The following is an 11,709-nucleotide window of genomic DNA, read 5'->3' on the forward strand; positions in this document are numbered from 1 at the left end:
GGGAGACATCAGCGGCAAGCCCACAGGACCGCCCGCAGCCTCCCACCCCCTAGCCAGCCGAGCCCGGGACCCAGGGGCGACCACCTCCGCCGGGGACCCAGCAGAGCCCAGGGACCCAGACCCCACCAGGCAGCCACCGGGATTGATCAGGCAGATGCCACAAATCTTAAACCCCCTGACCCGGTTGCCACGAACACTCAGGCAGACCAAGGCACAACCCCCCACACCAGGTGTGGTAGGGGGAGGGGGGACGAAGATCTACATCATCAAAAGAAGTTCCTGGAGAGGGAAGGAGTCAAAGGCCCCACCTGACATTTACAGTCATACACAAACACAGTCACACACTCCCTCCCTCATGCTCGCACATGCACATACAACCCAAGACTTACAAAAATGCACGCCGGACAAACACTCATCCTCCCCATACACACCCTATTCACTCTGGTCCCGGTACTGCTGCACATTGGGTACAACCATCACCGGTAACCAGAGTTTGACCCTTTCAGCTGGGGTGCTGATGAGCAGGCTCCCCCGCCCAACGCTGAGCACAGCAACCCACCACCCCAGACCCCAACCAGACGGCCAGATCTCCCTCCTAGCCTCCAGCCCCAGGGAGCCAAGCAACAACAGGTGTGCTCAGACCCCTAGTCTCCCTCCACCTGCTCCAATATAGTGTTGTGTGATCATGAGGTGTATTCCATGGCTGTGGTGAGCGGGCAGTGCGGGCATCATCCGGCCTATGCCAGCTGATGCCACCGCACAACCCCACTTAAACCCTCAGCCATCGGTGTCTAAGTGCGGTTTAAAATTGGAAGTGGGCACCTGCACCCGGGAGGAGGCTGAGATATCCCCCTGCCAAATGCCATTGAATGTGCTCACTCCCAAGGCCCTAAGTGTGTGTTTGTGTGGAATGTCGTCAGTGGAAGTGTATAAGGTGCAAATAAAATTGGGTTAGGTTGCCACAGGAATGCGGAAATGGGGTCCATACCCGCACTCCCTGACTTGCCCACCCCCCAAGGTCCTATGTGTATGTTTGTGTGATGATGTGAGGGAGCAGGAGGAGAGAAATATGCGGGGATGGGGAGGAATGGCTGGTTGGGCTTAGCCCTCCAGGGAGCCAGCTCCCCTACTGGCCCCAATAGGCACCTCTGTTGTCAAACTGCCACCCAGAGCATGGAGACCCCAGCCCATCCTGCCAGGGCCCAAAGCAGCAGCATCACAGAGCCTCACCGAGTCCGAGGGCACCAGCCCAGCCCCACCCCAGCAGAATATCTATGCCCATCCCTGCATTTGCACAACTTCCAGAATATATAAGACATGGGACATCCAGGTTGGATCCTCCCCCTCCTGGACCTCCCCCTCTCCTGTGATGGAACGGCAGAGGAGCCAAGGTCTACCTGAGGCCCCCGAACCCCGGCCAGGCACTGCTGCATGAAAATGCATGCTGCATGTTCCTGCCATCTTCCCGGCAGCATAAATGTCAGGACCCGATCCCCAAGGCCCCGCCCGGATCCCTACACGGGGCCGGCCACCCCCAAACCCCGAGCCCCCAGGCCCCCACCCAGACCCGGCCAGGGGCAATGCAGCTGCCAGGCAGTGACCCATGGTCGCCGCCAAGATCCTCAAGGGGCCCCACTCACAACCGCCAGTAGTCCACCCCCCGAGGCAACCCAAGCACCTCCAGAGGGGGGCAACGGCCCCCAGTCCCAGACACCCCCAGTGAACCCACCTCCAGGGAACATCCGGATACTCCAAACTCAGACCCCCACCCCCCCCCACCCACCCACCCACACCATCCCGCAGGACAACATCAACGGCCCCCCACCCTCGCTATGTGATGGAACTGATCAAAGGAGCCCAGAGAGATTGATCTGAAGTGGAAGCAGAGGCTAAATCAAGTGTAATATGATCTAACAAAAGATCTCTATACTGGTTAATGCAGAGTTTCTCTATTTTTCCAATTCAAGAGGATAGTTTTTTTAGCGATGCATATGACAGTCAGAACCACGTGAACCACAGATGTTTCAATCGGGACATCGTCCAGGTTTCCCAGTAAACAAAGAGAGGGGGTGGTTGGGACATGACATTTCAGAGACTGACAGGTCTTCACACACACTACCCCAAAATTCCTGGACAGGTGGACAGGACCACAGTGCATGAATGTAATTGTCAGGAACGTTGTTTGTGCTGTGTGTACAGGTGTGAGACGACACAAACCCCATCTTGAACATCCGATGACCTGTATAGTGTACTCTGTGTAGAAATTTGTACTGAATTAATTGTAAATTGGAGTGCCTGATCGTTTTAAAAGTTTTTAAACAAGTTTGGGACCAGAAGTTCTGGTCAAAGCTGACTGATAGATCCACCTCCCATTTTTCAATAGGGATTACTATTCTATCGTCTATTTTGGACAGTGTCTTATATACTTTAGACAGTAGTTTGGGGGGTTTGAGATTATAGAAGTCTAATACCCTTGGTGGTGTTTGTAATTCTATTTTATTGAGCTTAAATTTTTGTTTGACTGCAGATTTAATTTGGTGGTATTCTAAAAAGCTATTCTTATCTATTCCAAATTGGGAGACTATTCTATTAACCCTCTGGGGTTAATAGAACAGGTCTGATTTGAGACGCAGTAGCAGCAAGACTCCGCCTCCCTGAGTTTCTGTTTGAATTCAGCTTTAAAAAGGAGATTATAAACTACACCCCAGTTTTAAAATTTTGTTAATAGGCAACGTAACAGCGGAGTTATACTAAACTAAAAATCGACCTATTTTTAGACATTCTGACAACTTGTCAAAACAGCAGTTTAGTAATCCGTGAGAGGGAATGTGCTTGTGAACATAAAAAACCCCACAAAAACATGAGATCCTTTTGCTGTTGGTGGAAGTCTCACATATTCAATTGATAAAAACTATCATTATGTAGCTGAGAGAGAGAGGAAGGCCGAACGAGTAACGAGATGTGCGCAAAAAGGAGCCGCTTCACGGGGAAAGGAGTGGCGCGAACGGAGTAACACAAACAGACAGATATTGACGGTAAACTTCATATTTTGGAGCGATCCGGACAGATATATTGTCACTGCAGTTTAGTAGGCTTTTATTAGGCTTCTATAAAGGATGATGAGAAGGATAAATCTCCACCAGGCAGTTCAGATAGTACGGCTGTTTTTTGAACTGGAAGCAGAGGAAGTGGACGGAGACTCGCAGCCGGAGTCTGAGGCAAATAGTGAGGATGTTGATGAGGATGTGGCAGATCCATCCTTCCTCATAGAAGAGTTGGGTCATGATGAGGTAGAGGACGAAGGCAGAGATGCAGCTCCTCGGAGATCCAACAAGAGGAGTGGGCGGCGCCGCGCAGCTGTCATATCTTGGCGTGAGACAGAGCCACTCCCCACTCCAAAATGCATGTACATTATTGCCAAATTAATAAAATAAGTAGAAATTCAGATAGTCCAGGTTGTCCTGAAAAAAAAAGATACCCCATAAGGCAATATTTATTGTTTTTATTAGAAAATACAAAAGAAAAACCAAAATGAGTCAAAAACGGTGATTTACACCCTGGACCACACAGGGCTAATAATTTTTAAAAAAAAGTTATTTGTTATATTCATATTTTTTATAAATGTACAGTCTATATTACCATTCTAAATTATAAAAAATATTCGTCATAAATGTTTGTTGGTTTCAAAGTAAAATAAACAACTTTTTTCCTATTCGGATTTTATGTTTTTGAGTGATTTAAGGTCTAATATGCAACCCCTTTATGTCCAAATATAAAAAATAAGTATAAATTCATAAAGTCCAGGTTGTGCTGAAAAGATTGATACCACATAAGGCAGTGGTTATGGTTTTTATTTTGGAAATACAAAGGAAAACTCCAAATTAGTCAAAAACTGCTGAATACACCCTGGACCCCAGAGGGTTAAATGGGATGAAGTCCAGTCCTTCATATATGTGTTCCAGGTATAGGATTCCTTTATTTTTCCAGTCCGGAATGTTCATCATTTTATTTTGCAAAATATCAGGATTATTCCAGATAGGTGTGCGTCTGCATGGTACTAGTGAAGACTCTGTCAATTTAAGATACTCCCACCATGCTGTCAGAGGGGTGCTGACACTTTTGAAGCCTTCATGTTTTCTTATGCTTGAGCTAATAAATGGTAAGTCTGAAAGCTCTATCATATTGCAAAGTGCCTGTTCTATGTCTAACCAAGACTCATCTAGTGGGTTATCTTGCAACCATCTTGGTATATATTGCAGCCTGTTGGCTAAGAAATAATAATAAAAGTTGGGTAGATCCAGTCCTCCTCTGTCTTTAGTCTTCTGAAGCGTTTTTAAGCTAATTCGTGGAGGTTTATCCTGCCAAAGGAATTTGGTAATTGAGGAGTCCAGAGATTTAAACCAGTCAGCTGGTGGTTTGTTTGGGATAATTGAAAATAAGGAATTTATTCTGGGTAAGACGATCATTTTAATTGTAGCAACTGTCCCCATGAGTGATATTGGTAAGAATTTCCATCTTGCAAGATCATCTTCCACTTTCTTTAAAAGTAGGAAGTAGTTTAGTTTGGTTAGATCTGCTAACTTGGGAGAGACATTAACTCCCAGGTATGTGATATTCCCTGACTCAAAATGTGTATTAAGTAAATTGACAAATGAGAAATTAATTGGTAGAACTGTGGATTTTAACCAGTTTATAGAGTAATCTGAAACTTTTGAAAAAGAGTTTATCAGTTCTATTGAATGAGAGTGAGGCGATTAAGAATTCTGGAGAAAGAGTAAAACATCATCTGCATAAAGATTGATCTTATGTTCTATTTTCTTACACTTTATTCCTTTAATACCTGCTGTTTGCCTAATTGCTGCCGCTAGTGGTTCGATAAAGATAGCAAACAGTGAGGGAGAGAGTGGGCATCCCTGCCTGGTCCCCCTCTGAAGACAGAAGCTACCTGATATTTGGTTGTTCGTCCTTACACGTGCAGTTGGCGAACTGTATAATGTTTGTAGCCAGTTTATGAAGAAGTTCCCAAAACCAAATTTATGTAAAGTTGCAAATAAGAACTTCCAGTTAACTCTATCAAAAGCCTTTTCTGCATCTAGAGATAATATACTAGTTTCTATGTTTCTACTGTAAGAGAAATCTATCAAATTAAGTAATTATGTGAGTTTGTGGATGACTGTCTACCCTTAATGAAACCAGTTTGGTCAGGGTGTATTATGAAGGGGGTTACCTTCTCTAATCTTTTTGCCAGGGCTTTACAAATTATTTTGAGATCAACATTAATAAGGGAAATTGGGCGATAGCTGGTATGAAATGCAGGGTCTTTCCCTGGTTTTAACAACAGACTAATATTGGCGGAATTCATGTTTGGCTGTAATCTGCCGCTCTCTTCGATTTCCCTCACCATTCTGAAAAATATTGGAGCCAGAATGATACAGAATTCTTTGTAGAACTCTACTGGGAACCCGTCTGGACCTGGAGCTTTCCTATTAGTCATGGATTTAAGGGCTTCCTGGAGCTCCGCTGATGTTAGTGGCGAGTCCAGGACTGTAACTTGGCTGTCTGATAATTTAGGAAGTGTTATCCTGTCAAGGAACTCATCGATCTCGTTATCTGATGGGTTTATCTGTGGTGAGTACAAAGTTTGGTAAAAGTCTGAAAGTTGTTTATTCTTTCAGGGTCATAAACTATATTCCCGGTTGAGTCTTTTAACAGCAGATATGGTAGTTTTCTCTTTATTTATTTTTAACTGGCTAGCCAAAAATTTACCTGATTTATTACTGTGTTCAAAGTTTTCTATTCGTAGTCTTTGTGCTAAAAATTGTGTCTTTTTGTCAATAATTCCATGAAGTTCTAATTTAGCTTTACGTAATTTGCTCATTAACTCTTCTTCTGTGGATACCTCTAAAGACTTAATGATTTCTTCTAACTCCTGAATACGTTTGTTTTCCGTTTTTTTCTTATGGGATGAGAAAGAGATTATTTTACCTCTCATCACTGCCTTTCCTGCCTCCCAGACAATAGATGCTGATGTTCCAGGCAGGTCATTATGTTCTAAATATAAAGCCCACTCCTTTTTAAAAAATTCTATAAAACCTTCGTCTTTGAGCAGTGATGTATTAAACCTCCAGTTTTTGCTTGGTGGGATTGTCTTCTTGTTTACCAGAGTTAAAGAAACCGGAGCATGGTCGCTGACAACAATAGGATGTATCTCAGTGTCTGAAATGTCAGCCACCAATGAGCTGCTGACTAGAAAATAATCCAAACGTGAATGAGAGTGATGGACGTGTGAGAAAAAAAGTATACTCTCTACGGTTAGGATGAAGAGATCGCCATGCATCACAAAGCCCATAATCACTCATGTACTGTTTAACTATATTAGTGGATTGCGCTGAGTCCCAGCTGTATTGAGCCTGTCTGTTAAGGAATTCATCCAAAAATTAAAATCAACTCCAAGTATAAGTGGACAGTCCAAGTGTTCGGAGAGTACAGAGAAAAAATTATGAAAGAATGGAGGGTCATCAATATTTGGACAGTATATGCTGACAATGCATAAGCTTTGGTTCTGTACAGATATTTTTAACATTATAAATCTACCCTCTGGATCAGAGACTGTGTCCAATACTGTGAAATTGATGTTTTGGTGTAGTAAAATAGGTACACCTCTTTGTCTAGATTTATAGCAGGCAGATAACATGCTGGGAAACTCAGGTGTTTTAATTTCATCTGCAAATGTGGCAGATCTATGAGTCTCTTGTAATAATATTATGTCTGCTTGCACTCTCTTTAGCTGATCAAAAATCTTTAATCTTTTCTCTATAGAGCCAGCTCCATGTACGTTCCATGAGACAAATCTTAGTGCACCCATAGATGTGTGTGTGAGTAGCTAAAATATGACGCCTTCATGTGAATAAGATGGAATAAGTATCTAAATGTATAAAATAGTATGTTAATAAATAACAGAAAAGTAAATAATAATAAAGATCCAACAGTGGTTGTGGTTGTATTATTTGACGCATAAATTATGATATTGTGCTGTGAATTTAATGTGTGTGTGTGTGTGTGTGTGTGTGTGTGTGTGTGTGTGTGTGTGTGTGTGTGTGTGTGTGTGTGTGTGTGTGTGTGTGTCGAGTCTGACGCAGTGTTGGAAAGTTGTGTGGTTGTGCCATACAGGTGTAAAGGATACTGAAGCAGGTAAAGAGGAAAGGAAAATACAGATACGGGTTAAAAAAAGAAGAAAGAATTAAAGCTGCAAGCAGCGTCGTTCGGCCCTCGCAGCGAAGCTGCTCGCCCTCCTTCTGCACCCCCTCCGCTCCATCCCCGACGCTCTCCAAACCCGGCTCCGCGCTTTTCCATCCTGGCCGGCAGCCGAGGGCACCAGGGCATGCCTGGCGGAACAGAAACTCAGCCACCCCGACACCGGAAACAGTAAAAGGCCTCCTCGTCCACACCTCACCCTGACTCAGCATCCCTTCTGAGCCCACCATTACATGTCTCACCACTAGGTGATACTCTATCTTTACCACACTGGTGATGTGATGTTCAGTCTCGGGCAAATCGGAGGCTGTTTGTGGAAGTTACAGTCAAACGTAAGGTCACAGCGTCACGCCAGAAATCGCCATGGCATCAAAGCCCCTCACTTTCTAAAAAGCTATCAGATCTGAATGGTCATTACAACATCATGAAGACAGTGCATGACCTTAGTGTCATCTTGACTAAATTAGAGGGGACAAATATGGGCAGTTCACCATAAAACAATAGACTTCCTGTAGTCAGGGGGCGGGGCTTAGGTGATGTCAGCTCTCCACATTGTCACTGTCTTCAGATGTGGTCAGTGATCACATAGACAAAGTATGAAATTGATCTGATCATGCACATGGGAGTTGTTAAGTCAAATAAGGTAATGGCGACTGGTCAAAGTTTGAGGCTTAGCCACGCCCACACCTTTATACTTATTTAAAATCCGACGGTTGAATTTTTTCCTCTATGTCCTAAGAGTATATAGCAGAAGTTTGAAGGAGATCGGTGGAAAGGGCGAGGAGATATCATTCTCCTAATAACGTGTGCGAAAAACACTAAATTGAGTACTTGGACCAAAATGGCCGACCTCCTGTAGGACATTGCTCTTGGCTCCAAGAGACTTTTTTGTAGGTCCTGATACACTACATTAGTGTGCCAAATTTTGTGATCCTCAGTCAAAGCATGGCTTGGGGCTGACTGTTTTAATGGTCCTAGGGGGCGGTGTTTCAGAAAATAGGTCACGCCCACAAACTTCAGCTGTCCAATTCTATTAGGGGTCAGAGTAGGATCACTCTTCAGAACTTGTGTGGCGATGTCACAATGACTGAAGAAATGAGAGACAAACGTATTTCCATGGCGTGATGGCAAATTTCGCCATGCTCCCAAAGCCCCGCCTTTATTCGAAACCTGCCAGTACTATAAACCAAGTGACCTCAACTTGTCTGCTGCTATTTGCCAGTGTTTGCTGGTGATTGGTTAAAAGGAGTCCAATAGGGAGCTGTGAAAATAAGAGTGGCGTGGTGACAGGTCAAAGTTTGAGGCTTAGCCACGCCCACATCTTTATACTTATTTAAAATCCGACGGTTGAATTTTTTCATCTATGTCTTAAGAGTGTATAGCAGATGTTTGAAGGTGATTGTTGAAAAGGGTGATGGAGAATCCTTATCCAAACAATGTGTGCGAAAACCACTAAATCGAGTACTTGGACCACAATGGCCGACTTCCTGTGCGACTTTGCTCTTGGCTCCAAGAGACTTTTTTGTAGGGCCTGAGACACCACATTAGTGTACCAATTTTCGTACTCCTCAGTCAAAGCATGGCTTGTGGCTGGCAGTTTTATTGTTCCTAGGGGGCGCTATTTCAGAAAATAGGCCACGCCCACAAATTACAGCTGTCCAGTTCTATTGGGGGTCAGACTAGGATCACTCACCAGACATTTTGTGGCAATGGCACGATAATTGAAGAAATGAGAGGCAAACGTATTGCCATGGCGTGATGGCGAATTTCGCCATGCTCCCAAAGCCCCGCCTTTATTCGAAACCTGCCAGGACTAAAGACCAAGTGTCCTCAACTTGTCTGCTGCTATTTGCCAGTGATTGCTGGCGATTGGTTAAAAGGAGTCCAATAGGGAGCTGTGAAAAAAAGAGTGGCGTGGCGACAGGTCAAAGTTTGAGGCTTAGCCACGCCCACACCTTTATACTTATTTAAAATCCGACGGTTGAATTTTTTCCTTTATGTCTTAAGAGTGTATAGCAGAAGTTTGAAGGCGATTGGTGAAAAGGGCGATGGAGCATCACTCTCCAAACAACGTGTGCGAAAACCACTAAATCGAGTACTTGGACCAAAATGGCCGACTTCCTGTGCGACTTTGCACTTGGCTCCAAGAGACTTTTTTGTAGGTCCTGAGACACCACATTAGGAAACCAAATTTCGTACTCCTCAGTCAAAGCATGACTTGGGGCTGACAGTTTTAATGGTCCTAGGGGGCGCTATTTCAGAAAATAGGCCACGCCCACTGGATGTTCACATCACATTTTGTGGGGGGCCGAACTAGGATCACTCCCAAGAGGTTTTGTGGCGATATCGCTAGAAATGACGAAATGGGAGGCAAACGTAAGGCCACATCGGTACGCCTGACTTCGCCGCGCCGCCACAGCCCCGCCTTCTGCAGAAAACTTCCATAAAGTGACGCCAAGCAACCCCAACTTGTCTTCAGTTACCTGCTACAAATTTGGGGTGATTAGTTGAAAGGGCGAATTTTGGAAAATTTCCCAGTAAAACTTGACCTTTTAAGGCCTGAGGGGGCGGTGCTTATGTAACATCATCAATCGACCATTCATTTGTCTTTGGGGGGCGATTCCGATTGTCCATAGATAATTACTTTAACTGTAATTCTTTCATTTATGAAATTAAAGCAATTTGAATTTTTTTGGCGAGTGCTTGAACTTTGAGGCCTGGCCCCGCCCCTTCAGTATTTACGAAAAGTCAACTTTATTTGCTCATTTGATTCATCCATCGCTTCTGTTCGATCGCACACTATTTTTGAGACAATCGTGCGAAAAATGACCAAACTGTTCAACCAAATGTAGACCCTAGAAATGGCCAAAACGGGGTCAAAATGGCCACTTTAGTCCAAAATGACCGACTTCCTGTTTGATATTGACCATGGGTGCAAGAGGCTTTTCTGTGCGTATTGTTGAGTTCTACAAGTGTACCAAATTTCATCGTTCTACTATGAAAAAAGGTCAAAGCAGAGGGGTATTTTTAATTTTCTAGGGGGCGCTGTCGAAACATTTTTGTACCAACGTTCACGTTGCCAGTGAAATACGTAAATTTCACGCACTTTCTATATTGGGCCAGAATTTGGTGAGTTTTTGGATATGCTAAGACCCCCTAAAGGCCACCCAAAGACGCGGAAGAAAAAGAAAAAAAAAAAAAAAAAAGAAAAAAAAAAAAGAATTAAAGCTGCAAGCAGCGTCGTTCGGCCCTCGCAGCGAAGCTGCTCGCCCTCCTTCTGCACCCCCTCCGCTCCATCCCAGACGCTCTCCAAACCCAGCTCCACGCTTCTCAATCCTGGCCGGCTGCCGGGGGAACCAGGGCTCGTCTGGCAGAAAAGAAAGTCAACCACCTCGACACCAGAAACCGTGAACGGCCTCCTCGTCCACACCTCACCCCGACTCAGCATCCCCTCTGAGCCCACCATTACACGTCTCACCACTAGGAGATACTCTATCTTTACCACGCTGGTGATTTGATGTTCAGTCTCGGGCAAATCAGAGGTTGTTAGTGGAAGTTACAGTCAAACGTAAGGTCACAGGGTCACGCCAGAAATCGCCATGGCATCAAAGCCCCTCCCTTTCTGAAAAGCTATCAGATCTGAATGGTCATTACAACATCATGAAGACAGTGCATGACCTTAGTGTCATGTGGACTAAATTAGAGGGGACAAATATGGGCATTTCACCATAAAACAGTAGACTTCCTGTAGTCAGGGGGCGGGGCTTAGGTGATGTCAGCTGTCCACATTGTCACTGTCTTCAGATGTGGTCAGTAATCACACAGACAAAGTTTGAATTTGATCTGATCATGCACATGGGAGTTATTAAGTCAAGTAACGTAATGGCGACTGGTCAAAGTTTGAGGCTTAGCCACGCCCACACCTTTATACTTATTTAAAATCCGACGGTTGAATTTTTTTCTCTATGTCTTAAGAGTATATAGCAGGAGTTTGAAGGTGATCGGTGGAAAGGACGACGAGACATCATTCTCCTAAGAACGTGTGCGAAAACCACTAAATCGAGTACTTGGACCAAAATGGCCGACCTCCTGTGCGACATTGCGCTTGGCTCCAAGAGACTTTTTTGTCGGTCCTGAGACACTACATTAGTGTGCCAAGTTTCGTGATCCTCAGTCATAGCATGGCTTGGGGCTGACAGTTTTAATGGTCCTAGGGGGCGCTATTTCAGAAAATAGGCCACGCCCACAAACTTCAGCTGCCCAATTCTATTGGGGGTCAGAGTAGGATCACTCACCTGACATTTTGTGGCGATGTCATGATAATTGAAGAAATGAGAGGCAAACGTATTGCCATGGCGTGATGGCGAATTTCGCCATGCTCCCAAAGCCCCGCCTTTTTTCAAAACCTGCCAGTACTATAGACCAAGTGACCTCAACATGTCAGCTGCTATTTCC

Source organism: Nothobranchius furzeri, chromosome 10, assembly GCF_043380555.1.
Source record: "Nothobranchius furzeri strain GRZ-AD chromosome 10, NfurGRZ-RIMD1, whole genome shotgun sequence".
Taxonomy (NCBI): domain Eukaryota; kingdom Metazoa; phylum Chordata; class Actinopteri; order Cyprinodontiformes; family Nothobranchiidae; genus Nothobranchius; species Nothobranchius furzeri.